Raw genomic sequence first — 6185 nt, 5'->3', positions numbered from 1 at the left:
TTCTCTGGGAAGTCCATTTGCAATACAGTTCAGCCTCAGGCCGAATCTGCAGTTGGATGCAGGCACAATTCTTCCGCTCTAATGTTCAAGTTACTTTAACCCTTGTGTAGTCTTCATTCTGTATACTCCTCTTGTCCAAAGGGTGAAAAATGACCTTCACTAAACCCCTGAAATAAAGCAGCTTAATTGAATTTTAAACCCCAAATCTATTTTGCATGAAGAAACAACATGTCACTTATTACAAACTTTGTCATAAAATTTCAAGTTGACAAAATATCTTTATGGGGGTTTTCTCTGCTGTTAAACATGGAGGCGGGACCCTTAAGATAACACAAGGGTTATTCATTCATTATCCTAACCCAATTATCCTGAACAGGGTGCAGGGGGGCTGGAGCCTATCCCAGCATACATTGGACGAAAGGCAGGAATACACCCTGGACAGGTCGCCAGTCCATCGCAGGGCACACACACCATTCACTCACACACTCATACCTATGGGCAGTTTAGCCTCACCAATCAGTCTAACCTGCATGTCTTTGGACTGTGGGAGGAAACCCACAAAACACCGGGAGAGCATGCAAACTCCACAGAGAGATGCCCCGGCCGACCAGGATTCAAACCCAGGACCTTCTTGCTGTGAGGCGGCAGTGCTACCCACTGCGCCATCTGTGCCGCCACTCAACGGTTAATGTCGCTTTATTTTCTTTGCGGACTGCATTAGCGCATTTCTAATTTGGGCTGTTTTCCATCCCCTTGTAGTCCCAGTGTCTCCCCCTGAACCGCCCCACCTCTGTCAGCTCTGTTAAGAAGCAATAAGGCTTTTTAACAGAGCCCTAATATTGCAGTAAGGACCTGCTTTAATTTGCAAGCTTTAAGTTCCCAGTGGAAACTTTCACATTGTAGATGTAATGCTTGTGACCTACAAGGGCCCAAAATTTTACCATATGAAAAAGGAAATATAATTTTTTGGACCTCACCCCATTGTATTTGCTGGGAGTGAGTAAGTTCTAGTGACAGAAGCTAACCCAACTTACTGGGGATGACTGGCTTTTCCCATTTGACTGGCTCCAATTCACTCCCGTTCATTTTTGAGACCTCACCAAAATTAGTACAAAATAACGAAAGAGAATAATAGAGTGATAAAAAAGACTTTGGCGAAAAAATACAGCAATATCATTGTTTTAATGAACGTGCCCATGTTAATATGCAGGAATACATCACTTAGTTAAGATAACAAAACCTTTTCTGGATTCTTTAATAAAATGGCAAAAATACATCAGAAAAAAAGCAGATGCCTCTTTTATCAATCTGTTATCATACGTAGCTAGTTTGTGCTTTACGACTATTAATTTGGGTGGGGTCGCGTAAATTAATGGAAGTGTATTGAGAACCAGACAAAAGGGAAACACAGAGGTGCAGTTAACGGGCAGCAGGGAAAGCTGATGTTCCTGGTATTCACTCCACGCAAACACAATGAGGTTAGCTCCATAAAACTCAAGTGAAATGTCCCTTTAATGGTGGTTCCACAGAGACTCCTGTATTCTCAGCCTTTGTATGTTGCACTGTACCCCACAGGACTTGGAGCCCCTGTGAAGTGCACCATGGGTCATGGGACTGATGAGATCGATGTGAGGATGAACGCCGCATCTCTGCAGTACAATACAAAAATATTCTTTAGGGATCGAGGGGGAGAATTTGTGTCTACCATTTGTAAGATTAAGCCCTACACTCCAAATAAGACAACTTCCACTTGTGGTAAGGGAATTTCCTACAATGTTAATGTTCTAAGTTGATAATGTACTTGTCGCCAATGGTGCAGTGAGTTTGAGAACCCCTAATGTAGGCCATTCACTTCAAATATTCCACTATTGAAAAACACAAACAAACACATTCTCTTGAACCACTAGTCTGAGCTGTGCTTTGTGAATATCATTGCATTTGACATTACCAGAAAGAATAAAGGCTCCGCACACCAAAACATGCCTGAAATATACATAAATCTGTAACTTCTAACTGAAGACAACTGGACCAGCAATTTCAGCCTTCTATACTTTACCTGATTTGCAAATGAAAAGCTCCTTGATGAAATGCCTCAACCTAAATGGCCACATCTACAGACAATTCTGTAAAATTGATCCTGTTCCAAAGTAATTGGTGTCAATTAGTTGTCAATGTATCCTAAAACATTTATGATCTAAACATGGAATGATGTTACAAATAATCAGTTTCCATAAAACTATGCTTTAGGAGTAAAGCTGCAGAGCAATGGGACACATTGGTAGTTAGATTCACTGGAATTAAAGAAAACACTGTATATTCAAATGTAACGTGTGTATTTCATTTTGAAATGTTAATACTTTCAATGTTAAGTTGTGTCATTGTGAACAAGTGATTTGGTTCAGTGAACAAATGATTTTTGGTTTATGAATATTGTATTGTAGCAATTGAAAAAAGTGTTTCGAGTTTCGGAAAGTGTGCATTTTGATATTCCGTTTTGAGTTTCATGTCTATAGTTTTCAAAAATGACCTGCAGGTTCTGAAATTAGTGTCAAAGTGATTTTAAGAAACTGTAATATTTAAAAGACCAAAGATGCAATTATCTCCACATAGCCTAAATACTTATAACGGGCCTCCTGGTTTTACTTTCTGATTGGCTATTTGCTCTTACTGTAAATCTTCCCTGGGTTTTCTGTCGATTTTTACATATGCTCGATCCCCTCAGTTGCTGACGATAGCTGTACTATTATTATTATTGCTGATGTGCTCTATATGTTTACCACTGCATTGCAATAGCAGAGACAGTTGCTGCTTCATTGACAACCCCAAGCCTCTGACAAGATACACTCAGTGAGCCATTTATTAGGTATTTATTAGAGCTAATTTTCAGACTTCTACTGTTGTAGCCTATCCACTTAAGGCTTGATGCGTTGTGTATTCAGAGATGCTCTTCTGCATACCACTGTTGTAATGTGTGGTTATTTGTGTTACTGTCACCTTCCTGTCAGCTTTAACCCGTCTGGCCATTCTCCTCTGACCTCGCTCATTAACAAGGCATTTCCGCCCACAGAACCACTGCTCACTGGATGTTTTTCATTTTTTGCACCATTCTCTGCAAACCCCCAGGAGATCAGCAGTTTCTGAGATAGTCTCTGGCACCCACAATCATTAGATGGTCAAAGTCACTTTGATCACATTTCTTTCCGTATTCTGATGGTCGATGTGAACTTTAACTGAAGCTCCTGACCCGTGTCTGCATGATTGTATGCATTGCACTGCTGCCACACAACTGGCCGATTAGACAATCACATGAAGAAGTAGGTGTTCCTAATAAAGTGCTCAGTGAGTGCACAGCGAGAGTGTCATTGACATTACTATGCGCCAGTCCATTGTGGTGCTGTGGTAAATATGTGATCTTGGTTCCCTTCAGAGTGCCTAGAGCAGATGGTTGTTCCTGTGGCACTGGGATCTTGCTCGGTTCTTCTCGCTATCCTGTTGGGGACCTGGTGCCGCCTCTACAAAAAGAAGCAAAAACAACCAAAGGGAAGCCAGAGAAGGACTGGTGAGAAAGGTGCTTTGCTGCTCCATTTCTCCCTAAAACTGTACAAATTTCATTTACCCCTTTGAATATCTCTTGAGGATCCGTAATAAGCATAAAAGCACCCAGTAAATGTAAATGTAATGTACAGTACAGTAATATAGAGTAATGCAATCTCACTCCCCAGGTGACACGTAGATCTAGCCAATTGCAGTGACCTTCCTCAAATTTAGGCCGAATACCTGGTTAAAATTCAGGGGGATTTTTCCACAGGAACTACAACATCGTGGGAAGGATATCTTTCTTTTTTTTTTTTCTCACAATTTTTTGGTAATGTGAACTGTAATTTTCCTCCCTGTCACCTTTGTGGGATAGTTTTTGTGTTCTGCAATAGAGATATTGCAGAACACAAACAGATAATTATGTGACCAGCAGGGCTTGACATCAACACCTACCAGTGGCCAAATCCGGATTGACGTGTGGCGTGTAACTTGTTCACTCTTACTGGCCACTTTGGCAGGTGAGATTTCAGTCACATTTTCTGAATCTGAAATTAAGTCAATTGAATTACGCTTATGTTCCACCGCAAACGCGTCTTTTGGTCAGAGTAATACTTTCCATATTTCAGAGTTACATATACTTTCATGAGGTATGGACTTGAAAATAAATTCTGACAAAATATGTCAATTACCTAATTTGTATACTTTACTCAAAATGACAAATTTGAACATTTTTGTTTTTGTTGCAGTCTATAACCTAGTAAGATATTGTTATAATTCTTTCAGATTCTAAATAAGACATTTTGAAGATATTTTGAGCCAATTTGTATCACCAGTCCCCAATGGCCATTTTTCTCGAAATTTCAGATTTTCCATGAAGATTTTTCATGAAAATTGTGAAATTTCAGAATCTAACAATGGAATTTGTGATGCTGTACCTGTCCCTAAAGCTTATAACCTGGTTCTCCTGGATATGAAGTAAAGGATTTCAAAGTTTATACATGGTGTAATCACTCAAAAGGTGGCATTATCCTGACAATTTAAGACGTGAGGGATGATTTGCAGCAGTAAACAGAAAAGGGTCATTGATTTTTTCAGTGGAACAGAACCTCAAGGCAATTTTCTGGTGCTACTACATGATACTACAACTCCCATGAGCACTAGGTGCCATCTCACTCCAGTTTCTTCAGTGGGAGCAGGCAAACTCGGGTGAACACAGCGCTGCAACTTCAAAGTGTCTGTTTGTATCCATGGCACTGGACAGCGCAGATTCAGATCCTCTAGTTCCAACCTGAAAACATGGAAGTGACAACGATCGCAGCACCGAACACAGAAAAAGATAACGGTTCAGTAAATGAGCGTGAACTTCGACCACAGACAGTTCTGCGACTTTGAGAAATGCCCATGAATTCAAAGTTGCTTTAGCTTATTTTTAAAAGGCAAAGAAAATAAAAAAGGGAAAACAAAAAAAGAAAGAAAGTAGGCTTGTCACAGTGTCTGGTTTAAGCTGTGCATTCAGCAGTTATACTGCATAATGCCAATACTGATATTTTGCAATTGTAATTAAAAGTAATCATTAAAAAATAGTCAAAGTAAAAACAATCAAAAATTAAGAAAGAGTTCTGTTACTCCATAAAGCGTCTGTAACGGCAGGATACAAATAAAAACATTGTGCATGTCACATCAACATTTTGTAAAATTGTGGCTATGGGTGTGGCAGCCTGTCGAGAAGTGGCTAAGTTATGACTGGGTCCAGGATGGTTGACGGTTCAAGCCCTGGTGTAGCCACGATACGATCCACACAGCGGTTGGGCCCTTGAGCAAGGCCCTTAACCCCGCATTGCTCCAAGGGGGATTTTCCCCTGCTTAGTCTAATCAACTGTAAGTCTCTTCAGCTAAATAACTGCAATGTAATGTGTGCACTTTGTTCTCTGCACTGACACATGGAGAATATTCATGGCAAAGGTCTGCAATACAAGTGTTTTGTAATTGAAATGATTTTGAAGTGCATTTTTTATTTAATGTTCTCTTTAACAAGCTAACATGGTAGTTAAGAGTGGTGTATATCTTTTTTGGTTAGTGTAGGTGACTTAGCAATTACAATGATTTTTATATACTATACATTGTGTGTATTTGCCTTCAGTACAATCTATTTTTGTCAAGTGTATTTTTTCTTTAATGATGTATTTTATATTTCTTTTTAATATGAATGATGAATATATGTCTCAACTCATGCATGTCTCTGCAACATTATTTGTGAATGTATATTTTAATAAAATGGGTTCCAACTGTTACGTGTGGACTATATAACCAGAAGCATGCTGTAATTGATCAAAACTGAAATAAATAATTATTATATATATATTCTAAAATATATAAATGTCCATTCTGACAACTTCAGATTCACTTGTGGTTGTGTAGGCAAAGGTGGGGTGGAGGGCAAGGGAAGATTCTTGGAATAAGTAACATTCATAGAATGAAAGTTCATATGTTTGGTATCGAGCAGAACTATAGATTAGCAGACAATTTGTCACTTGAATTGTGCAGAAACGTTGTTTCCAACCTCAGACACGGATGGAGAGAATAGGGAAGTGGTTTTTAATAAAAACAAACTGGCTGATGAGGTGACGCGTTGAGGCTGCGTGTAGTTT

The 6185-nt window shown here is 39.4% G+C and overlaps 1 long non-coding RNA gene across 2 annotated transcripts; it reads left to right on the top strand.

The window, feature by feature from the left end:
- Positions 1–5828, top strand: LOC133125311 (uncharacterized). 2 transcript variants are annotated; one of them, XR_009708411.1, is made up of 3 exons: positions 1–1755; positions 3428–3559; positions 3723–5828. It is a non-coding gene; the product is annotated as an uncharacterized LOC133125311 (long non-coding RNA). The 2 variants fall into 2 exon arrangements; XR_009708410.1 differs by having other exon boundaries at positions 3428–3568.
- The last annotated feature ends 357 nt before the right edge of the window (positions 5829–6185 follow it).

This window comes from Conger conger, chromosome 3 (assembly GCF_963514075.1).
Source record: "Conger conger chromosome 3, fConCon1.1, whole genome shotgun sequence".
NCBI classification, from domain to species: domain Eukaryota; kingdom Metazoa; phylum Chordata; class Actinopteri; order Anguilliformes; family Congridae; genus Conger; species Conger conger.
Note: the sequence above shows the minus strand (reverse complement) of the source record. Positions and strands in the feature narration are given on the sequence as shown.